This window comes from Salvelinus fontinalis, chromosome 29 (assembly GCF_029448725.1).
Source record: "Salvelinus fontinalis isolate EN_2023a chromosome 29, ASM2944872v1, whole genome shotgun sequence".
NCBI lineage: Eukaryota > Metazoa > Chordata > Actinopteri > Salmoniformes > Salmonidae > Salvelinus > Salvelinus fontinalis.
Window position 1 is genome coordinate 41,712,699 of NC_074693.1, and position 24,175 is coordinate 41,736,873.

Consider the following 24,175-nt stretch of genomic DNA (forward strand, 5'->3'; position numbering starts at 1 on the left):
TATTAGATCTTTTTTTCTCTCAGTCAGACAGTTCCAAACGAAGTTGGAAGTGCAATAGACTGCAGATCAAGAGGTCCCAGATTCAAATTCTGGTGCGCCGTTAACTTCTTTGATATAGGGGGCAGCATTTTCACTTTTGGATGAATTGCATGCCCATAGTGAACTGCCTCCTACTCTGTCCCAGATGCTAATATATGCAAATTATTATTATTTTGGATAGAAAACACTCTCAAGCTTCTAAAACTGTTTGAATGATGTCTGTGAGTATAACAGAACTCATATGGCAGGCAAAAACCTGAGAAAAAATCCAAACAGGAAGTGAAAATTCTGAGAGTGGTCATTGTTAAAGTCATCGCCTATTCAATTCTCTGTAATATATGGATCTGTTTGCACTTCAAACGCCTTCCACTAGATGTCAACAGTCAGTACAACATGGAATGAAGCTGGGACCGGATGGGAGGGGAATGAGAGAAGTTAAAATGAAGTGCTTTCTAAGTGTCTTGACGGTTGGAGTAATCTTTTTTAGATTATGTTACTCAATCTAAAATGTCCGTCATTAGATGGTTTTTCTCTCAGTCAAACACTTCCAAACAGAGTGGGTAGTGTTTTACTCTTGAGATCCAGAGGTGTCAGGTTAAAAATGTTCGATCCACTTGAAATCAAATGCATTACTGGTGTGTTTTCTAAGAGGGAGCGTTCTTGATTAGGTAAAATAACTCTCCATCTAAAATGGCCCTTGTTAGACCATTTTTTCCAATTTTGGATCATCAGACATAGGGGGTATAGCTCAGTGCTAGAGCATTTGACTGCAGATCAAGAGGTCCCAGGTTCAAATCCTAGTGCCCCCTTGTAGACATGTACTTTCTAAGTCAGTTTTTAGAGATGGAGTGCTATTTTTCAGGAGTTGTTACTCAATCTAAAATGTACCTTATTAGATCTTTTTTCTCTCAGTCAGACAGTTCCAAACAAAGTTGGAAGTGCAATAGACTGCAGATCAAGAGGTCCCAGATTCAAATTCTGGTGCGCCGTTAACTTTTTTGATATAGGGGGCAGCATTTTCACTTTTGGATGAATTGCATGCCCATAGTGAACTGCCTCCTACTCTGTCCCAGATGCTAATATATGCAAATGATTATTAATTTTGGATAGAAAACACTCTCAAGCTTCTAAAACTGTTTGAATGATGTCTGTGAGTATAACAGAACTCATATGGCAGGCAAAAACCTGAGAAAAAATCCAAACAGGAAGTGAAAATTCTGAGAGTGGTCATTGTTAAAGTCATCGCCTATTCAATTCTCTGTAATATATATGGATCTGTTTGCACTTCAAACGCCTTCCACTAGATGTCAACAGTCAGTACAACATGGAATGAAGCTGGGACCGGATGGGAGGGGAATGAGAGAAGTTAAAATGAAGTGCTTTCTAAGTGTATCTTGACGGTTGGAGTAATCTTTTTTAGATTATGTTACTCAATCTAAAATGTCCGTCATTAGATGGTTTTTCTCTCAGTCAAACACTTCCAAACAGAGTGGGTAGTGTTTTACTCTTGAGATCCAGAGGTGTCAGGTTAAAAATGTTCGATCCACTTGAAATCAAATGCATTACTGGTGTGTTTTCTAAGAGGGAGCGTTCTTGATTAGGCAAAATAACTCTCCATCTAAAATGGCCCTTGTTAGACCATTTTTTCCAATTTTGGATGATCAGACATAGGGGGTATAGCTCAGCGGTAGAGCATTTGACTGCAGATCAAGAGGTCCCAGGTTCAAATCCTAGTGCCCCCTTGTAGACATGTACTTTCTAAGTCAGTTTTTAGAGATGGAGTGCTATTTTTCAGGAGTTGTTACTCAATCTAAAATGTACCTTATTAGATCTTTTTTCTCTCAGTCAGACAGTTCCAAACAAAGTTGGAAGTGCAATAGACTGCAGATCAAGAGGTCCCAGATTCAAATTCTGGTGCGCCGTTAACTTTTTTGATATAGGGGGCAGCATTTTCACTTTTGGATGAATTGCATGCCCATAGTGAACTGCCTCCTACTCTGTCCCAGATGCTAATATATGCAAATGATTATTAATTTTGGATAGAAAACACTCTCAAGCTTCTAAAACTGTTTGAATGATGTCTGTGAGTATAACAGAACTCATATGGCAGGCAAAAACCTGAGAAAAAATCCAAACAGGAAGTGAAAATTCTGAGAGTGGTCATTGTTAAAGTCATCGCCTATTCAATTCTCTGTAATATATATGGATCTGTTTGCACTTCAAACGCCTTCCACTAGATGTCAACAGTCAGTACAACATGGAATGAAGCTGGGACCGGATGGGAGGGGAATGAGAGAAGTTAAAATGAAGTGCTTTCTAAGTGTATCTTGACGGTTGGAGTAATCTTTTTTAGATTATGTTACTCAATCTAAAATGTCCGTCATTAGATGTTTTTTCTCTCAGTCAAACAGTTCCAAACAGAGTGGGTAGTGTTTTACTCTTGAGATCCAGAGGTGTCAGGTTAAAAATGTTCGATCCACTTGAAATCAAATGCATTACTGGTGTGTTTTCTAAGAGGGAGCGTTCTTGATTAGGCAAAATAACTCTCCATCTAAAATGGCCCTTGTTAGACCATTTTTTCCAATTTTGGATGATCAGACATAGGGGGTATAGCTCAGCGGTAGAGCATTTGACTGCAGATCAAGAGGTCCCAGGTTCAAATCCTAGTGCCCCCTTGTAGACATGTACTTTCTAAGTCAGTCTTTAGAGATGGAGTGCTATTTTTCAGGAGTTGTTACTCAATCTAAAATGTACCTTATTAGATCTTTTTTCTCTCAGTCAGACAGTTCCAAACGAAGTTGGAAGTGCAATAGACTGCAGATCAAGAGGTCCCAGATTCAAATTCTGGTGCGCCGTTAACTTCTTTGATATAGGGGGCAGCATTTTCACTTTTGGATGAATTGCATGCCCATAGTGAACTGCCTCCTACTCTGTCCCAGATGCTAATATATGCAAATGATTATTAATTTTGGATAGAAAACACTCTCAAGCTTCTAAAACTGTTTGAATGATGTCTGTGAGTATAACAGAACTCATATGGCAGGCAAAAACCTGAGAAAAAATCCAAACAGGAAGTGAAAATTCTGAGAGTGGTCATTGTTAAAGTCATCGCCTATTCAATTCTCTGTAATATATATGGATCTGTTTGCACTTCAAACGCCTTCCACTAGATGTCAACAGTCAGTACAACATGGAATGAAGCTGGGACCGGATGGGAGGGGAATGAGAGAAGTTAAAATGAAGTGCTTTCTAAGTGTATCTTGACGGTTGGAGTAATCTTTTTTAGATTATGTTACTCAATCTAAAATGTCCGTCATTAGATGTTTTTTCTCTCAGTCAAACAGTTCCAAACAGAGTGGGTAGTGTTTTACTCTTGAGATCCAGAGGTGTCAGGTTAAAAATGTTCGATCCACTTGAAATCAAATGCATTACTGGTGTGTTTTCTAAGAGGGAGCGTTCTTGATTAGGCAAAATAACTCTCCATCTAAAATGGCCCTTGTTAGACCATTTTTTCCAATTTTGGATGATCAGACATAGGGGGTATAGCTCAGCGGTAGAGCATTTGACTGCAGATCAAGAGGTCCCAGGTTCAAATCCTAGTGCCCCCTTGTAGACATGTACTTTCTAAGTCAGTCTTTAGAGATGGAGTGCTATTTTTCACGAGTTGTTACTCAATCTAAAATGTACCTTATTAGATCTTTTTTCTCTCAGTCAGACAGTTCCAAACGAAGTTGGAAGTGCAATAGACTGCAGATCAAGAGGTCCCAGATTCAAATTCTGGTGCGCCGTTAACTTCTTTGATATAGGGGGCAGCATTTTCACTTTTGGATGAATTGCGTGCCCATAGTGAACTGCCTCCTACTCTGTCCCAGATGCTAATATATGCAAATTATTATTAATTTTGGATAGAAAACACTCTCAAGCTTCTAAAACTGTTTGAATGATGTCTGTGAGTATAACAGAACTCATATGGCAGGCAAAAACCTGAGAAAAAATCCAAACAGGAAGTGAAAATTCTGAGAGTGGTCATTGTTAAAGTCATCGCCTATTCAATTCCCTGTAATATATGGATCTGTTTGCACTTCAAACGCCTTCCACTAGATGTCAACAGTCAGTACAACATGGAATGAAGCTGGGACCGGATGGGAGGGGAATGAGAGAAGTTAAAATGAAGTGCTTTCTAAGTGTATCTTGACGGTTGGAGTAATCTTTTTTAGATTATGTTACTCAATCTAAAATGTCCGTCATTAGATGTTTTTTCTCTCAGTCAAACAGTTCCAAACAGAGTGGGTAGTGTTTTACTCTTGAGATCCAGAGGTGTCAGGTTAAAAATGTTCGATCCACTTGAAATCAAATGCATTACTGGTGTGTTTTCTAAGAGGGAGCGTTCTTGATTGGGCAAAATAACTCTCCATCTAAAATGGCCCTTGTTAGACCATTTTTTCCAATTTTGGAGGATCAGACATAGGGGGTATAGCTCAGTGGTAGAGCATTTGACTGCAGATCAAGAGGTCCCAGGTTCAAATCCTAGTGCCCCCTTGTAGACATGTACTTTCTAAGTCAGTCTTTAGAGATGGAGTGCTATTTTTCACGAGTTGTTACTCAATCTAAAATGTACCTTATTAGATCTTTTTTCTCTCAGTCAGACAGTTCCAAACGAAGTTGGAAGTGCAATAGACTGCAGATCAAGAGGTCCCAGATTCAAATTCTGGTGCGCCGTTAACTTCTTTGATATAGGGGGCAGCATTTTCACTTTTGGATGAATTGCGTGCCCATAGTGAACTGCCTCCTACTCTGTCCCAGATGCTAATATATGCAAATTATTATTAATTTTGGATAGAAAACACTCTCAAGCTTCTAAAACTGTTTGAATGATGTCTGTGAGTATAACAGAACTCATATGGCAGGCAAAAACCTGAGAAAAAATCCAAACAGGAAGTGAAAATTCTGAGAGTGGTCATTGTTAAAGTCATCGCCTATTCAATTCCCTGTAATATATGGATCTGTTTGCACTTCAAACGCCTTCCACTAGATGTCAACAGTCAGTACAACATGGAATGAAGCTGGGACCGGATGGGAGGGGAATGAGAGAAGTTAAAATGAAGTGCTTTCTAAGTGTATCTTGACGGTTGGAGTAATCTTTTTTAGATTATGTTACTCAATCTAAAATGTCCGTCATTAAATGTTTTTTCTCTCAGTCAAACAGTTCCAAACAGAGTGGGTAGTGTTTTACTCTTGAGATCCAGAGGTGTCAGGTTAAAAATGTTCGATCCACTTGAAATCAAATGCATTACTGGTGTGTTTTCTAAGAGGGAGCGTTCTTGATTGGGCAAAATAACTCTCCATCTAAAATGGCCCTTGTTAGACCATTTTTTCCAATTTTGGAGAATCAGACATAGGGGGTATAGCTCAGTGGTAGAGCATTTGACTGCAGATCAAGAGGTCCCAGGTTCAAATCCTAGTGCCCCCTTGTAGACATGTACTTTCTAAGTCAGTCTTTAGAGATGGAGTGCTATTTTTCACGAGTTGTTACTCAATCTAAAATGTACCTTATTAGATCTTTTTTTCTCTCAGTCAGACAGTTCCAAACGAAGTTGGAAGTGCAATAGACTGCAGATCAAGAGGTCCCAGATTCAAATTCTGGTGCGCCGTTAACTTCTTTGATATAGGGGGCAGCATTTTCACTTTTGGATGAATTGCATGCCCATAGTGAACTGCCTCCTACTCTGTCCCAGATGCTAATATATGCAAATTATTATTATTTTGGATAGAAAACACTCTCAAGCTTCTAAAACTGTTTGAATGATGTCTGTGAGTATAACAGAACTCATATGGCAGGCAAAAACCTGAGAAAAAATCCAAACAGGAAGTGAAAATTCTGAGAGTGGTCATTGTTAAAGTCATCACCTATTCAATTCCCTGTAATATATGGATCTGTTTGCACTTCAAACGCCTTCCACTAGATGTCAACAGTCAGTACAACATGGAATGAAGCTGGGACCGGATGGGAGGGGAATGAGCGAAGTTAAAATGAAGTGCTTTCTAAGTGTATCTTGACGGTTGGAGTAATCTTTTTTAGATTATGTTACTCAATCTAAAATGTCCGTCATTAAATGTTTTTTCTCTCAGTCAAACAGTTCCAAACAGAGTGGGTAGTGTTTTACTCTTGAGATCCAGAGGTGTCAGGTTAAAAATGTTCGATCCACTTGAAATCAAATGCATTACTGGTGTGTTTTCTAAGAGGGAGCGTTCTTGATTGGGCAAAATAACTCTCCATCTAAAATGGCCCTTGTTAGACCATTTTTTCCAATTTTGGAGAATCAGACATAGGGGGTATAGCTCAGTGGTAGAGCATTTGACTGCAGATCAAGAGGTCCCAGGTTCAAATCCTAGTGCCCCCTTGTAGACATGTACTTTCTAAGTCAGTCTTTAGAGATGGAGTGCTATTTTTCACGAGTTGTTACTCAATCTAAAATGTACCTTATTAGATCTTTTTTTCTCTCAGTCAGACAGTTCCAAACGAAGTTGGAAGTGCAATAGACTGCAGATCAAGAGGTCCCAGATTCAAATTCTGGTGCGCCGTTAACCTGTCTAGGATCAGCGTGGCGCTAGCGGCACCCCCCCCCCCCCCCACTGAAAAACCAGTGCCGCGAAATTCAAAAAAAATATTTTTTTTAAATATTTAACATTCACACATTAAAGTCCAATACAGCTAATGAAAGACACAGATCTTATGAATCCAGTCAACATTTCCGATTTTTAAAATGTTTTACAGGGAAGACACAATATGTAAAGATGTACATCTATTACCTAAAAACACATTAGCATAATCCACCATCTTTTATTTGTCCACCAACACCAGTAGCCATCACCAATTCGGCTAAACTAAGATATTTATAGCCCCTAACCAACAAAAAAACTCATTAGATGACAGTCTGATAACATATTTATGGTATGGGATAGGTTTTGTTAGAAAAAAGTGCATATTTCAGGTATATGGCATAGTTTACAATTGCACCCACCATCACAAATGGACTAGAATAATTACAATGAGCAACGTGTTTACCTAACTACTAATCATCAAACATTTCGTAAAAATACACAGCATACACGAATCGAAAGACACAGATCCTGTGAATACAGACAATATTTCAGATTTTCTAAGTGTCTTACAGCGAAAACACAATAAATCGTTATATTAGCTTAGCACATAGCAATTAGCAGCCCAGCATTGATTCTAGCCAAAGTGAGCGATAAAAGTCAACATCGCCAAAAGATATTAATTTTTTCACTAACCTTCTCAGAATTCTTCCGATGACACTCCTGTAACATCACATTACAACATGCATATACAGTTTGATCGAAAATGTTTATATTTAGCCACCAAAATCATGGTTAGACAATGTGAAATGTAGACAAGCTGGTAAAGAAAACGTCCTTGCGCCACTTAGACAGTGATCTACTCTTATACATAAATACTCATAAACGTGACTAAAAAATATAGGGTGGACAGGGATTGATAGACAATTTAATTCTTAATACAATTGCGTTATTACATTTTTTAATTTATCCTTACTTTTCAATACAGTTTGCGCCAAGCGAAGCTACGTCAAAAAACATGGCGTCCTAAGCCACTAAAATGTTTCGACAGAAACACGATTTATCATAATAAAAATGTCCTACCTTGAGCTGTTCTTCCATCAGTATCTTGGGCAAAGGATCCTTTCTTGGGAGAAATCGTCTTTTGGTGGAAAGCTGTCCTCTTGCCATGTGGAAATGTCAACTACGTTCGGGATGAACTGAAAAGCGTGTCCAACTTTTCACATCGTTGCAAAAATAAATGTCCCAAAATCGCACTAAACGGATATAAATTGCTATAAAACGCTTTAAATTAACTACTTTGTGATGTTTGTAACTCCTATAACGAGTGAAAAGATGACCGGAGAAATATAACAGGCTAAACTAACGCTTGGAACAGGAGAGGGTCGGTGTCTTCCACGCGCGTTACGCAGCAAGAAAAGACTTGCTAGCTAAAGGTTTTTTTCATTTGTAGGGCCTGTGAACGAGCAATCGAGCCCGTTGGAATCGTCATCACGTAAAGGCATCCAGGGGAAGACGTAAGAAGTGTCCGTATAGTCATAGCAACGACAGAGCCCTTTTAAATGACTTCAGAAAAGTGGCCAACGTTTCTCAAATCTGACTCCATGTCAGGGAAATTGCTGTAGAATGGGCTCTGTTCCACTTAGAGACAAAATTTCAACTCCTATAGAAACTATAGACTGTTTTCTATCCAATAATAATAATAATATGCATATTGTACGATCAAGGATTTTGTGGGAAGCCGTTTAAAAAATTAGCCACATTAGCATAAATAGTCTAAACAGCGCCCCCATCCCCAACAGGTTAACTTCTTTGATATAGGGGGCAGCATTTTCACTTTTGGATGAATTGCATGCCCATAGTGAACTGCCTCCTACTCTGTCCCAGATGCTAATATATGCAAATTATTATTATTTTGGATAGAAAACACTCTCAAGCTTCTAAAACTGTTTGAATGATGTCTGTGAGTATAACAGAACTCATATGGCAGGCAAAAACCTGAGAAGAAATCCAAACAGGAAGTGAAAATTCTGAGAGTGGTCATTGTTAAAGTCATCGCCTATTCAATTCTCTGTAATATATGGATCTGTTTGCACTTCAAACGCCTTCCACTAGATGTCAACAGTCAGTACAACATGGAATGAAGCTGGGACCGGATGGGAGGGGAATGAGAGAAGTTAAAATGAAGTGCTTTCTAAGTGTCTTGACGGTTGGAGTAATCTTTTTTAGATTATGTTACTCAATCTAAAATGTCCGTCATTAGATGGTTTTTCTCTCAGTCAAACACTTCCAAACAGAGTGGGTAGTGTTTTACTCTTGAGATCCAGAGGTGTCAGGTTAAAAATGTTCGATCCACTTGAAATCAAATGCATTACTGGTGTGTTTTCTAAGAGGGAGCGTTCTTGATTGGGTAAAATAACTCTCCATCTAAAATGGCACTTGTTAGACCATTTTTTCCAATTTTGGATCATCAGACATAGGGGGTATAGCTCAGTGCTGGAGCATTTGACTGCAGATCAAGAGGTCCCAGGTTCAAATCCTAGTGCCCCCTTATAGACATGTACTTTCTAAGTCAGTTTTTAGAGATGGAGTGCTATTTTTCAGGAGTTGTTACTCAATCTAAAATGTACCTTATTAGATCTTTTTTCTCTCAGTCAGACAGTTCCAAACAAAGTTGGAAGTGCAATAGACTGCAGATCAAGAGGTCCCAGATTCAAATTCTGGTGCGCCGTTAACTTCTTTGATATAGGGGGCAGCATTTTCACTTTTGGATGAATTGCATGCCCATAGTGAACTGCCTCCTACTCTGTCCCAGATGCTAATATATGCAAATTATTATTATTTTGGATAGAAAACACTCTCAAGCTTCTAAAACTGTTTGAATGATGTCTGTGAGTATAACAGAACTCATATGGCAGGCAAAAACCTGAGAAGAAATCCAAACAGGAAGTGAAAATTCTGAGAGTGGTCATTGTTAAAGTCATCGCCTATTCAATTCTCTGTAATATATGGATCTGTTTGCACTTCAAACGCCTTCCACTAGATGTCAACAGTCAGTACAACATGGAATGAAGCTGGGACCGGATGGGAGGGGAATGAGAGAAGTTAAAATGAAGTGCTTTCTAAGTGTCTTGACGGTTGGAGTAATCTTTTTTAGATTATGTTACTCAATCTAAAATGTCCGTCATTAGATGGTTTTTCTCTCAGTCAAACACTTCCAAACAGAGTGGGTAGTGTTTTACTCTTGAGATCCAGAGGTGTCAGGTTAAAAATGTTCGATCCACTTGAAATCAAATGCATTACTGGTGTGTTTTCTAAGAGGGAGCGTTCTTGATTGGGTAAAATAACTCTCCATCTAAAATGGCACTTGTTAGACCATTTTTTCCAATTTTGGATCATCAGACATAGGGGGTATAGCTCAGTGCTGGAGCATTTGACTGCAGATCAAGAGGTCCCAGGTTCAAATCCTAGTGCCCCCTTATAGACATGTACTTTCTAAGTCAGTTTTTAGAGATGGAGTGCTATTTTTCAGGAGTTGTTACTCAATCTAAAATGTACCTTATTAGATCTTTTTTCTCTCAGTCAGACAGTTCCAAACAAAGTTGGAAGTGCAATAGACTGCAGATCAAGAGGTCCCAGATTCAAATTCTGGTGCGCCGTTAACTTTTTTGATATAGGGGGCAGCATTTTCACTTTTGGATGAATTGCATGCCCATAGTGAACTGCCTCCTACTCTGTCCCAGATGCTAATATATGCAAATGATTATTAATTTTGGATAGAAAACACTCTCAAGCTTCTAAAACTGTTTGAATGATGTCTGTGAGTATAACAGAACTCATATGGCAGGCAAAAACCTGAGAAAAAATCCAAACAGGAATGAAAATTCTGAGAGTGGTCATTGTTAAAGTCATCGCCTATTCAATTCTCTGTAATATATATGGATCTGTTTGCACTTCAAACGCCTTCCACTAGATGTCAACAGTCAGTACAACATGGAATGAAGCTGGGACCGGATGGGAGGGGAATGAGTGAAGTTAAAATGAAGTGCTTTCTAAGTGTATCTTGACGGTTGGAGTAATCTTTTTTAGATTATGTTACTCAATCTAAAATGTCCGTCATTAGATGTTTTTTCTCTCAGTCAAACAGTTCCAAACAGAGTGGGTAGTGTTTTACTCTTGAGATCCAGAGGTGTCAGGTTAAAAATGTTCGATCCACTTGAAATCAAATGCATTACTGGTGTGTTTTCTAAGAGGGAGCGTTCTTGATTAGGCAAAATAACTCTCCATCTAAAATGGCCCTTGTTAGACCATTTTTTCCAATTTTGGATCATCAGACATAGGGGGTATAGCTCAGCGGTAGAGCATTTGACTGCAGATCAAGAGGTCCCAGGTTTAAATCCTAGTGCCCCCTTGTAGACATGTACTTTCTAAGTCAGTCTTTTGATATGGAGTGCTATTTTTCACGAGTTGTTACTCAATCTAAAATGTACCTTATTAGATCTTTTTTCTCTCAGTCAGACAGTTCCAAACAAAGTTGGAAGTGCAATAGACTGCAGATCAAGAGGTCCCAGATTCAAATTCTGGTGCCCCGTTAACCTGTTGGGGATGGGGGCGCTGTTTAGACTATTTATGCTAATTTGGCAAATTTTTTAAACGGCTTCCCACAAAATCCTTGATCGTACAATATGCATATTATTATTATTATTGGATAGAAAACAGTCTTTAGTTTCTATAGGAGTTGAAATTTTGTCTCTAAGTGGAACAGAGCCCATTCTACAGCAATTTCCCTGACATGGAGTCAGATTTGAGAAATGTTGGCCACTTTTCTGAAGTCAGTTAAAAGGGCACTGTCGTTGCTATGACTATACGGACACTTCTTACGTCTTCCCCTGGATGCCTTTACGTGATGACGATTCCAACGGGGTCGATTGCGCGTTCACAGGCCCTACAAATGAAAAAAACCTTTAGCTAGCAAGTCTTTTCTTGCTGCGTAACGCGCGTGGAAGACACCGACCCTCTCCTGTTCCAAGCGTTAGTTTAGCCTGTTATATTTCTCCGGTCATCTTTTCACTCGATATAGGAGTTACAAACATCATAAAGTAGTTAATTTAAAGCGTTTTATAGCAATTTATATCCGTTTAGTGCGATTTTGGGACATTTATTTTTGCAACGATGTGAAAAGTTGGGCACGCTTTTCAGTTCATCCCGAACGCAGTTGACATTTCCACATGGCAAGAGGACAGCTTTCCACCAAAAGACGATTTCTCCCAAGAAAGGATCCTTTGCCCAAGATACTGATGGAAGAACAGCTCAAGGTAGGACATTTTTATTATGATAAATCGTGTTTCTGTCGAAACATTTTAGTGGCTTAGGACGCCATGTTTTTTGACGTAGCTTCGCTTGGCGCAAACTGTATTGAAAAGTAAGGATAAATTAAAAAATGTAATAACGCAATTGTATTAAGAATTAAATTGTCTATCAATCCCTGTCCACCCTATATTTTTTAGTCACGTTTATGAGTATTTATGTATAAGAGTAGATCACTGTCTAAGTGGCGCAAGGACATTTTCTGACCAGCTGAGCTACATTTCACATTGTCTAACCATGATTTTGGTGGCTAAATATAAACATTTTCGATCAAACTGTATATGCATGTTGTAATGTGATGTTATAGGAGTGTCATCGGAAGAATTCTGAGAAGGTTAGTGAAAAAATTAATATCTTTTGGCGATGTTGACTTTTATCGCTCACTTTGGCTAGAATCAATGCTGGGCTGCTAATTGCTATGTGCTAAGCTAATATAACGATTTATTGTGTTTTCGCTGTAAGACACTTAGAAAATCTGAAATATTGTCTGTATTCACAGGATCTGTGTCTTTCGATTCGTGTATGCTGTGTATTTTTACGAAATGTTTGATGATTAGTAGTTAGGTAAACACGTTGCTCATTGTAATTATTCTAGTCCATTTGTGATGGTGGGTGCAATTGTAAACTATGCCATCTACCTGAAATATGCACTTTTTTCTAACAAAACCTATCCCATACCATAAATATGTTATCAGACTGTCATCTAATGAGTTTTTTTGTTGGTTAGGGGCTATAAATATCTTAGTTTAGCCGAATTGGTGATGGCTACTGGTGTTGGTGGACAAATAAAAGATGGTGGATTATGCTAATGTGTTTTTAGGTAATAGATGTACATCTTTACATATTGTGTCTTCCCTGTAAAACATTTTAAAAATCGGAAATGTTGACTGGATTCACAAGATCTGTGTCTTTCATTAGCTGTATTGGACTTTAATGTGTGAAAGTTAAATATTTTAAAAAAATATTTTTTTTGAATTTCGCGGCACTGGTTTTTCAGTGGGGGGGGGGGGGGTGTGCCGCTAGCGCCACGCTGATCCTAGACAGGTTAACTTCTTTGATATAGGGGGCAGCATTTTCACTTTTGGATGAATTGCGTGCCCATAGTGAACTGCCTCCTACTCTGTCCCAGATGCTAATATATGCAAATTAGTATTAATTTTGGATAGAAAACACTCTCAAGCTTCTAAAACTGTTTGAATGATGTCTGTGAGTATAACAGAACTCATATGGCAGGCAAAAACCTGAGAAAAAATCCAAACAGGAAGTGAAAATTCTGAGAGTGGTCATTGTTAAAGTCATCGCCTATTCAATTCCCTGTAATATATGGATCTGTTTGCACTTCAAACGCCTTCCACTAGATGTCAACAGTCAGTACAACATGGAATGAAGCTGGAACCGGATGGGAGGGGAATGAGAGAAGTTAAAATTAAGTGCTTTCTAAGTGTATCTTGACGGTTTAAGTAATCTTTTTTAGATTATGTTACTCAATCTAAAATGTCCGTCATTAGATGTTTTTTCTCTCAGTCAAACAGTTCCAAACAGACTGGGTAGTGTTTTACTCTTGAGATCCAGAGGTGTCAGGTTAAAAATGTTCGATCCACTTGAAATCAAATGCATTACTGGTGTGTTTTCTAAGAGGAAGCGTTCTTGATTGGGCAAAATAACTCTCCATCTAAAATGGCCCTTGTTAGACCATTTTTTCCAATTTTGGAGGATCAGACATAGGTGGTATAGCTCAGTGGTAGAGCATTTGACTGCAGATGAAGAGGTCCCAGGTTCAAATCCTAGTTCCCCCTTGTAGACATGTACTTTCTAAGTCAGTCTTTTGATATGGAGTGCTATTTTTCACGAGTTGTTACTCAATCTAAAATGTACCTTATTAGATCTTTTTTCTCTCAGTCAGACAGTTCCAAACGAAGTTGGAAGTGCAATAGACTGCATATCAAGAGGTCCCAGATTCAAATTCTGGTGCCCCGTTAACTTCTTTGATATAGGGGGCAGCATTTTCACTTTTGGATGAATTGCGTGCCCATAGTGAACTGCCTCCTACTCTGTCCCAGATGCTAATATATGCAAATTAGTATTAATTTTGGATAGAAAACACTCTCAAGCTTCTAAAACTGTTTGAATGATGTCTGTGAGTATAACAGAACTCATATGGCAGGCAAAAACCTGAGAAAAAATCCAAACAGGAAGTGAAAATTCTGAGAGTGGTCATTGTTAAAGTCATCGCCTATTCAATTCTCTGTAATATATGGATCTGTTTGCACTTCAAACGCCTTCCACTAGATGTCAACAGTCAGTACAACATGGAATGAAGCTGGAACCGGATGGGAGGGGAATGAGAGAAGGTAAAATGAAGTGCTTTCTAAGTGTATCTTGACGGTTGAAGTAATCTTTTTTAGATTATGTTACTCAATCTAAAATGTCCGTCATTAGATGTTTTTTCTCTCAGTCAAACAGTTCCAAACAGACTGGGTAGTGTTTTACTCTTGAGATCCAGAGGTGTCAGGTTAAAAATGTTCGATCCACTTGAAATCAAATGCATTACTGGTGTGTTTTCTAAGAGGGAGCGTTCTTGATTGGGCAAAATAACTCTCCATCTAAAATGGCCCTTGTTAGACCATTTTTTCCAATTTTGGAGGATCAGACATAGGGGGTATAGCTCAGTGGTAGAGCATTTGACTGCAGATGAAGAGGTCCCAGGTTCAAATCCTAGTTCCCCCTTGTAGACATGTACTTTCTAAGTCAGTCTTTTGATATGGAGTGCTATTTTTCACGAGTTGTTACTCAATCTAAAATGTACCTTATTAGATCTTTTTTCTCTCAGTCAGACAGTTCCAAACGAAGTTGGAAGTGCAATAGACTGCATATCAAGAGGTCCCAGATTCAAATTCTGGTGCCCCGTTAACTTCTTTGATATAGGGGGCAGCATTTTCACTTTTGGATGAATTGCGTGCCCATAGTGAACTGCCTCCTACTCTGTCCCAGATGCTAATATATGCAAATTAGTATTAATTTTGGATAGAAAACACTCTCAAGCTTCTAAAACTGTTTGAATGATATCTGTGAGTATAACAGAACTCATATGGCAGGCAAAAACCTGAGAAAAAATCCAAACAGGAAGTGAAAATTCTGAGAGTGGTCATTGTTAAAGTCATCGCCTATTCAATTCTCTGTAATATATGGATCTGTTTGCACTTCAAACGCCTTCCACTAGATGTCAACAGTCAGTACAACATGGAATGAAGCTGGGACCGGATGGGAGGGGAATGAGATAAGTTAAAATGAAGTGCTTTCTAAGTGTATCTTGACGGTTGGAGTAATCTTTTTTAGATTATGTTACTCAATCTAAAATGTCCGTCATTAGATGTTTTTTCTCTCAGTCAAACAGTTCCAAACAGAGTGGGTAGTGTTTTACTCTTGAGATCCAGAGGTGTCAGGTTAAAAATGTTCGATCCACTTGAAATCAAATGCATTACTGGTGTGTTTTCTAAGAGGGAGCGTTCTTGATTAGGCAAAATAACTCTCCATCTAAAATGGCCCTTGTTAGACCATTTTTTCCAATTTTCGAGGATCAGACATAGGGGGTATAGCTCAGTGGTAGAGCATTTGACTGCAGATCAAGAGGTCCCAGGTTCAAATCCTAGTGCCCCCTTGTAGACATGTACTTTCTAAGTCAGTCTTTAGAGATGGAGTGCTATTTTTCACGAGTTGTTACTCAATCTAAAATGTACCTTATTAGATCTTTTTTCTCTCAGTCAGACAGTTCCAAACGAAGTTGGAAGTGCAATAGACTGCAGATCAAGAGGTCCCAGATTCAAATTCTGGTGCGCCGTTAACTTCTTTGATATAGGGGGCAGCATTTTCACTTTTGGATGAATTGCGTGCCCATAGTGAACTGCCTCCTAATCTGTCCCAGATGCTAATATATGCAAATTATTATTAATTTTGGATAGAAAACACTCTCAAGCTTCTAAAACTGTTTGAATGATGTCTGTGAGTATAACAGAACTCATATGGCAGGCAAAAACCTGAGAAAAAATACAAACAGGAAGTGAAAATTCTGAGAGTGGTCATTGTTAACCTGTCTAGGATCAGCGTGGCGCTAGCGGCACACCCCCCCCCCCCCCACTGAAAAACCAGTGCCGCGAAATTCAAAAAAAATATTTTTTTTAAATATTTAACTTTCACACATTAAAGTCCAATACAGCTAATGAAAGACACAGATCTTATGAATCCAGTCAACATTTCCGATTTTTAAAATGTTTTACAGGGAAGACACAATATGTAAAGATGTACATCTATTACCTAAAAACACATTAGCATAATCCACCATCTTTTATTTGTCCACCAACACCAGTAGCCATCACCAATTCGGCTAAACTAAGATATTTATAGCCCCTAACCAACAAAAAAACTCATTAGATGACAGTCTGATAACATATTTATGGTATGGGATAGGTTTTGTTAGAAAAAAGTGCATATTTCAGGTATATGGCATAGTTTACAATTGCACCCACCATCACAAATGGACTAGAATAATTACAATGAGCAACGTGTTTACCTAACTACTAATCATCAAACATTTCGTAAAAATACACAGCATACACGAATCGAAAGACACAGATCCTGTGAATACAGACAATATTTCAGATTTTCTAAGTGTCTTACAGCGAAAACACAATAAATCGTTATATTAGCTTAGCACATAGCAATTAGCAGCCCAGCATTGATTCTAGCCAAAGTGAGCGATAAAAGTCAACATCGCCAAAAGATATTAATTTTTTCACTAACCTTCTCAGAATTCTTCCGATGACACTCCTGTAACATCACATTACAACATGCATATACAGTTTGATCGAAAATGTTTATATTTAGCCACCAAAATCATGGTTAGACAATGTGAAATGTAGCTCAGCTGGTCAGAAAATGTCCTTGCGCCACTTAGACAGTGATCTACTCTTATACATAAATACTCATAAACGTGACTAAAAAATATAGGGTGGACAGGGATTGATAGACAATTTAATTCTTAATACAATTGCGTTATTACATTTTTTAATTTATCCTTACTTTTCAATACAGTTTGCGCCAAGCGAAGCTACGTCAAAAAACATGGCGTCCTAAGCCACTAAAATGTTTCGACAGAAACACGATTTATCATAATAAAAATGTCCTACCTTGAGCTGTTCTTCCATCAGTATCTTGGGCAAAGGATCCTTTCTTGGGAGAAATCGTCTTTTGGTGGAAAGCTGTCCTCTTGCCATGTGGAAATGTCAACTACGTTCGGGATGAACTGAAAAGCGTGCCCAACTTTTCACATCGTTGCAAAAATAAATGTCCCAAAATCGCACTAAACGGATATAAATTGCTATAAAACGCTTTAAATTAACTACTTTATGATGTTTGTAACTCCTATAACGAGTGAAAAGATGACCGGAGAAATATAACAGGCTAAACTAACGCTTGGAACAGGAGAGGGTCGGTGTCTTCCACGCGCGTTACGCAGCTCCCAAAGAATGACTAGCTTCAGAGTTTTTTCATTTGTAGGGCCTGTGAACGCGCAATCGAGCCCGTTGGAATCGTCATCACGTAAAGGCATCCAGGGGAAGACGTAAGAAGTGTCCGTATAGTCATAGCAACGACAGTGCCCTTTTAACTGACTTCAGAAAAGTGGCCAACATTTCTCAAATCTGACTCCATGTCAGGGAAATTGCTGTAGAATGGGCTCTGTTCCACTTAGAGACAAAATTTCAACTCCTATAGAAACTATAGACTGTTTTCTATCCAATAATAATAATAATATGCATATTGTACGATCAAGGATTTTGTGGGAAGCCGTTTAAAAAATTAGCCACATTAGCATAAATAGTCTAAACAGCGCCCCCATCCCCAACAGGTTATAGTCATCGCCTATTCAATTCCCTGTAATATATGGATCTGTTTGCACTTCAAACGCCTTCCACTAGATGTCAACAGTCAGTACAACATGGAATGAAGCTGGGACCGGATGGGAGGGGAATGAGAGAAGTTAAAATGAAGTGCTTTCTAAGTGTATCTTGACGGTTGGAGTAATCTTTTTTAGATTATGTTACTCAATCTAAAATGTCCGTCATTAGATGTTTTTTCTCTCAGTCAAACAGTTCCAAACAGAGTGGGTAGTGTTTTACTCTTGAGATCCAGAGGTGTCAGGTTAAAAATGTTCGATCCACTTGAAATCAAATGCATTACTGGTGTGTTTTCTAAGAGGGAGCGTTCTTGATTGGGCAAAATAACTCTCCATCTAAAATGGCCCTTGTTAGACCATTTTTTCCAATTTTCGAGGATCAGACATAGGGGGTATAGCTCAGTGGTAGAGCATTTGACTGCAGATCAAGAGGTCCCAGGTTCAAATCCTAGGTCCCCCTTGTAGACATGTACTTTCTAAGTCAGTCTTTTGATATGGAGTGCTATTTTTCACGAGTTGTTACTCAATCTAAAATGTACCTTATTAGATCTTTTTTCTCTCAGTCAGACAGTTCCAAACGAAGTTGGAAGTGCAATAGACTGCATATCAAGAGGTCCCAGATTCAAATTCTGGTGCCCCGTTAACTTCTTTGATATAGGGGGCAGCATTTTCACTTTTGGATGAATTGCGTGCCCATAGTGAACTGCCTCCTACTCTGTCCCAGATGCTAATATATGCAAATTATTATTAATTTTGGATAGAAAACACTCTCAAGCTTCTAAAACTGTTTGAATGATGTCTGTGAGTATAACAGAACTCATATGGCAGGCAAAAACCTGAGAAAAAATACAAACAGGAAGTGAAAATTCTGAGAGTGGTCATTGTTAAAGTCATCGCCTATTCAATTCCCTGTAATATATGGATCTGTTTGCACTTCAAACGCCTTCCACTAGATGTCAACAGTCAGTACAACATGGAATGAAGCTGGGACCGGATGGGAGGGGAATGAGAGAGGTTAAAATGAAGTGCTTTCTAAGTGTATCTTGACGGTTGAAGTAATCTTTTTTAGATTATGTTACTAAATCTAAAATGTCCGTCATTAGATGTTTTTTCTCTCAGTCAAACAGTTCCAAACAGAGTGGGTAGTGTTTTACTCTTGAAATCCAGAGGTGTCAGGTTAAAAATGTTCGATCCACTTGAAATCAAATGCATTACTGGTGTGTTTTCTAAGAGGGAGCGTTCTTGATTGGGCAAAATAACTCTCCATCTAAAATGGCCCATGTTAAACCATTTTTTCCAATTTTCGAGGATCAGACATAGGGGGTATAGCTCAGTGTAGAGTTTTTGACTGCAGATCAAGAGGTCCCAGGTTCAAATCCTAGTGCCCCCTTGTAGACATGTACTTTCTAAGTCAGTCTTTAGAGATGGAGTGCTATTTTTCACGAGTTGTTACTCAATCTAAAATGTACCTTATTAGATCTATTTTCTCTCAGTCAGACAGTTCCAAACGAAGTTGGAAGTGCAATAGACTGCAGATCAAGAGGTCTCAGATTCAAATTCCGGTGCCCCGTTAACTTCTTTGATATAGGGGGCAGCATTTTCACTTTTGGATGAATTGCGTGCCCATAGTGAACTGCCTCCTACTCTGTCCCAGATGCTAATATATGCAAATTATTATTAATTTTGGATAGAAAACACTCTCAAGCTTCTAAAACTGTTTGAATGATGTCTGTGAGTATAACAGAACTCATATGGCAGGCAAAAACCTGAGAAAAAATCCAAACAGGAAGTGAAAATTCTGAGAGTGGTCATTGTTAAAGTCATCGCCTATTCAATTCCCTGTAATATATGGATCTGTTTGCACTTCAAACGCCTTCCACTAGATGTCAACAGTCAGTACAACATGGAATGAAGCTGGGACCGGATGGGAGGGGAATGAGAGAAGTTAAAATGAAGTGCTTTCTAAGTGTATCTTGACGGTTGGAGTAATCTTTTTTAGATTATGTTACTCAATCTAAAATGTCCGTCATTAGATGGTTTTTCTCTCAGTCAAACAGTTCCAAACAGAGTGGGTAGTGTTTTACTCTTGAGATCCAGAGGTGTCAGGTTATAAATGTTCGATCCACTTGAAATCAAATGCATTACTGGTGTGTTTTCAAAGAGGGAGCGTTCTTGATTGGGCAAAATAACTCTCCATCTAAAATGGCCCTTGTTAGACCATTTTTTCCAATTTTGGAGGATCAGTCATAGGGGATATAGCTCAGTGGTAGAGCACTTAACTGCAGATCAAGAGGTCCCAGGTTCAAGTCCTAGTGCCCCCTTGTAGACATGTACTTTCTAAGTCAGTCTTTAGAGATGGAGTGCTATTTTTCACGAGTTGTTACTCAATCTAAAATGTACCTTATTAGATCTTTTTTCTCTCAGTCAGACAGTTCCAAACGAAGTTGGAAGTGCAATAGACTGCAGATCAAGAGGTCCCAGATTCAAATTCTGGTGCCCCGTTAACTTCTTTGATATAGGGGGCAGCATTTTCACTTTTGGATGAATTGCGTGCCCATAGTGAACTGCCTCCTACTCTGTCCCAGATGCTAATATATGCAAATTATTATTAATTTTGGATAGAAAACACTCTCAAGCTTCTAAAACTGTTTGAATGATGTCTGTGAGTATAACAGAACTCATATGGCAGGCAAAAACCTGAGAAAAAATCCAAACAGGAAGTGAAAATTCTGAGAGTGGTCATTGTTAAAGTCATCGCCTATTCAATTCTCTGTAATATATGGATCTGTTTGCACTTCAAACGCCTTCTACTAGATGTCAACAGTCAGTACAACATGGAATGAAGCTGGGACCGGATGGGAGGGGAATGAGAGAAGTTAAAATGAAGTGCTTTCTAAGTGTATCTTGACGGTTGGAGTAATCTTTTTTAGATTATGTTACTCAATCTAAAATGTCCGTCATTAGATGTTTTTTCTCTCAGTCAAACAGTTCCAAACAGAGTGGGTAGTGTTTTACTCTTGAGATCCAGAGGTGTCAGGTTAAAAATGTTCGATCCACTTGAAATCAAATGCATTACTGGTGTGTTTTCTAAGAGGGAGCGTTCTTGATTAGGCAAAATAACTCTCCATCTAAAATGGCCCTTGTTAGACCATTTTTTCCAATTTTGGATTATCAGACATAGGGGGTATAGCTCAGTGGTAGCGCATTTGACTGCAGATCAAGAGGTCCCAGGTTCAAATCCTAGTGCCCCCTTGTAGACATGTACTTTCTAAGTCAGTCTTTAGAGATGGAGTGCTATTTTTCACGAGTTGTTACTCAATCTAAAATGTACCTTATTAGATCTTTTTTCTCTCAGTCAGACAGTTCCAAACGAAGTTGGAAGTGCAATAGACAGCAGATCAAGAGGTCCCAGATTCAAATTCTGGTGCGCCGTTAACTTCTTTGATATAAGGGGCAGCATTTTCACTTTTGGAAGAATTGCGTGCCCATAGTGAACTGCCTCCTACTCTGTCCCAGATGCTAATATATGCAAATTATTATTAATTTTGGATAGAAAACACTCTCAAGCTTCTAAAACTGTTTGAATGATGTCTGTGAGTATAACAGAACTCATATGGCAGGCAAAAACCTGAGAAAAAATCCAAACAGGAAGTGAAAATTCTGAGAGTGGTCATTGTTAAAGTCATCGCCTATTCAATTCCCTGTAATATATGGATCTGTTTGCACTTCAAACGCCTTCCACTAGATGTTAACAGTCAGTACAACATGGAATGAAGCTGGGACCGGATGGGAGGGGAATGAGAGAAGTTAAAATGAAGTGCTTTCTAAGTGTATCTTGACGGTTGAAGTAATCTTTTTTAGATTATGTTACTCAATCTAAAATGTCCGTCATTAGATGGTTTTTCTCTCAGTCAAACAGTTCCAAACAGAGTGGGTAGTGTTTTACTCTTGAAATCCAGAGGTGTCAGGTTAAAAATGTTCGATCCACTTGAAATCAAATGCATTACTGGTGTGTTTTCTAAGAGGGAGCGTTCTTGATTGGGCAAAATAACTCTCCATCTAAAATGGCCCATGTTAAACCATTTTTTCCAATTTTCGAGGATCAGACATAGGGGGTATAGCTCAGTGTAGAGTTTTTGACTGCAGATCAAGAGGTCCCAGGTTCAAATCCTAGTGCCCCCTTGTAGACATGTACTTTCTAAGTCAGTCTTTAGAGATGGAGTGCTATTTTTCACGAGTTGTTACTCAATCTAAAATGTACCTTATTAGATCTATTTTCTCTCAGTCAGACAGTTCCAAACGAAGTTGGAAGTGCAATAGACTGCAGATCAAGAGGTCTCAGATTCAAATTCCGGTGCCCCGTTAACTTCTTTGATATAGGGGGCAGCATTTTCACTTTTGGATGAATTGCGTGCCCATAGTGAACTGCCTCCTACTCTGTCCCAGATGCTAATATATGCAAATTATTATTAATTTTGGATAGAAAACACTCTCAAGCTTCTAAAACTGTTTGGATGATGTCTGTGAGTATAACAGAACTCATATGGCAGGCAAAAACCTGAGAAAAAATCCAAACAGGAAGTGAAAATTCTGAGAGTGGTCATTGTTAAAGTCATCGCCTATTCAATTCCCTGTAATATATGGATCTGTTTGCACTTCAAACGCCTTCCACTAGATGTCAACAGTCAGTACAACATGGAATGAAGCTGGGACCGGATGGGAGGGGAATGAGAGAAGTTAAAATGAAGTGCTTTCTAAGTGTATCTTGACGGTTGGAGTAATCTTTTTTAGATTATGTTACTCAATCTAAAATGTCCGTCATTAGATGGTTTTTCTCTCAGTCAAACAGTTCCAAACAGAGTGGGTAGTGTTTTACTCTTGAGATCCAGAGGTGTCAGGTTAAAAATGTTCGATCCACTTGAAATCAAATGCATTACTGGTGTGTTTTCTAAGAGGGAGCGTTCTTGATTGGGCAAAATAACTCTCCATCTAAAATGGCCCTTGTTAGACCATTTTTTCCAATTTTGGAGGATCAGTCATAGGGGATATAGCTCAGTGGTAGAGCACTTAACTGCAGATCAAGAGGTCCCAGGTTCAAGTCCTAGTGCCCCCTTGTAGACATGTACTTTCTAAGTCAGTCTTTAGAGATGGAGTGCTATTTTTCACGAGTTGTTACTCAATCTAAAATGTACCTTATTAGATCTTTTTTCTCTCAGTCAGACAGTTCCAAACGAAGTTGGAAGTGCAATAGACAGCAGATCAAGAGGTCCCAGATTCAAATTCTGGTGCGCCGTTAACTTCTTTGATATAAGGGGCAGCATTTTCACTTTTGGAAGAATTGCGTGCCCATAGTGAACTGCCTCCTACTCTGTCCCAGATGCTAATATATGCAAATTATTATTAATTTTGGATAGAAAACACTCTCAAGCTTCTAAAACTGTTTGAATGATGTCTGTGAGTATAACAGAACTCATATGGCAGGCAAAAACCTGAGAAAAAATCCAAACAGGAAGTGAAAATTCTGAGAGTGGTCATTGTTAAAGTCATCGCCTATTCAATTCCCTGTAATATATGGATCTGTTTGCACTTCAAACGCCTTCCACTAGATGTTAACAGTCAGTACAACATGGAATGAAGCTGGGACCGGATGGGAGGGGAATGAGAGAAGTTAAAATGAAGTGCTTTCTAAGTGTATCTTGACGGTTGAAGTAATCTTTTTTAGATTATGTTACTCAATCTAAAATGTCCGTCATTAGATGGTTTTTCTCTCAGTCAAACAGTTCCAAACAGAGTGGGTAGTGTTTTACTCTTGAAATCCAGAGGTGTCAGGTTAAAAATGTTCGATCCACTTGAAATCAAATGCATTACTGGTGTGTTTTCTAAGAGGGAGCGTTCTTGATTGGGCAAAATAACTCTCCATCTAAAATGGCCCATGTTAAACCATTTTTTCCAATTTTGGAGGATCAGTCATAGGGGATATAGCTCAGTGGTAGAGCACTTAACTGCAGATCAAGAGGTCCCAGGTTCAAGTCCTAGTGCCCCCTTGTAGACATGTACTTTCTAAGTCAGTCTTTAGAGATGGAGTGCTATTTTTCACGAGTTGTTACTCAATCTAAAATGTACCTTATTAGATCTTTTTTCTCTCAGTCAGACAGTTCCAAACGAAGTTGGAAGTGCAATAGACTGCAGATCAAGAGGTCCCAGATTCAAATTCTGGTG

The 24,175-nt window shown here is 38.7% G+C and overlaps 7 non-coding genes across 7 annotated transcripts; all 7 read left to right on the plus strand.

Annotated features, from left to right (window-relative positions):
- The first annotated feature begins 1,709 nt into the window (after positions 1 to 1,709).
- Positions 1,710 to 1,781, plus strand: trnac-gca (transfer RNA cysteine (anticodon GCA)). Its single transcript has one exon. It is a non-coding gene; the product is annotated as a tRNA-Cys (tRNA).
- Positions 1,782 to 2,642: 861 nt separating this feature from the next.
- trnac-gca (transfer RNA cysteine (anticodon GCA)) lies at positions 2,643 to 2,714 on the plus strand. Its single transcript has one exon. It is a non-coding gene; the product is annotated as a tRNA-Cys (tRNA).
- Positions 2,715 to 3,575: 861 nt separating this feature from the next.
- Positions 3,576 to 3,647, plus strand: trnac-gca (transfer RNA cysteine (anticodon GCA)). The gene has a single exon. It is a non-coding gene; the product is annotated as a tRNA-Cys (tRNA).
- Positions 3,648 to 4,506: 859 nt separating this feature from the next.
- trnac-gca (transfer RNA cysteine (anticodon GCA)) lies at positions 4,507 to 4,578 on the plus strand. Its single transcript has one exon. It is a non-coding gene; the product is annotated as a tRNA-Cys (tRNA).
- Positions 4,579 to 5,437: 859 nt separating this feature from the next.
- On the plus strand, positions 5,438 to 5,509 carry trnac-gca (transfer RNA cysteine (anticodon GCA)). The gene has a single exon. It is a non-coding gene; the product is annotated as a tRNA-Cys (tRNA).
- Positions 5,510 to 6,368: 859 nt separating this feature from the next.
- Positions 6,369 to 6,440, plus strand: trnac-gca (transfer RNA cysteine (anticodon GCA)). The gene has a single exon. It is a non-coding gene; the product is annotated as a tRNA-Cys (tRNA).
- Positions 6,441 to 15,592: 9,152 nt separating this feature from the next.
- trnac-gca (transfer RNA cysteine (anticodon GCA)) lies at positions 15,593 to 15,664 on the plus strand. The gene has a single exon. It is a non-coding gene; the product is annotated as a tRNA-Cys (tRNA).
- The last annotated feature ends 8,511 nt before the right edge of the window (positions 15,665 to 24,175 follow it).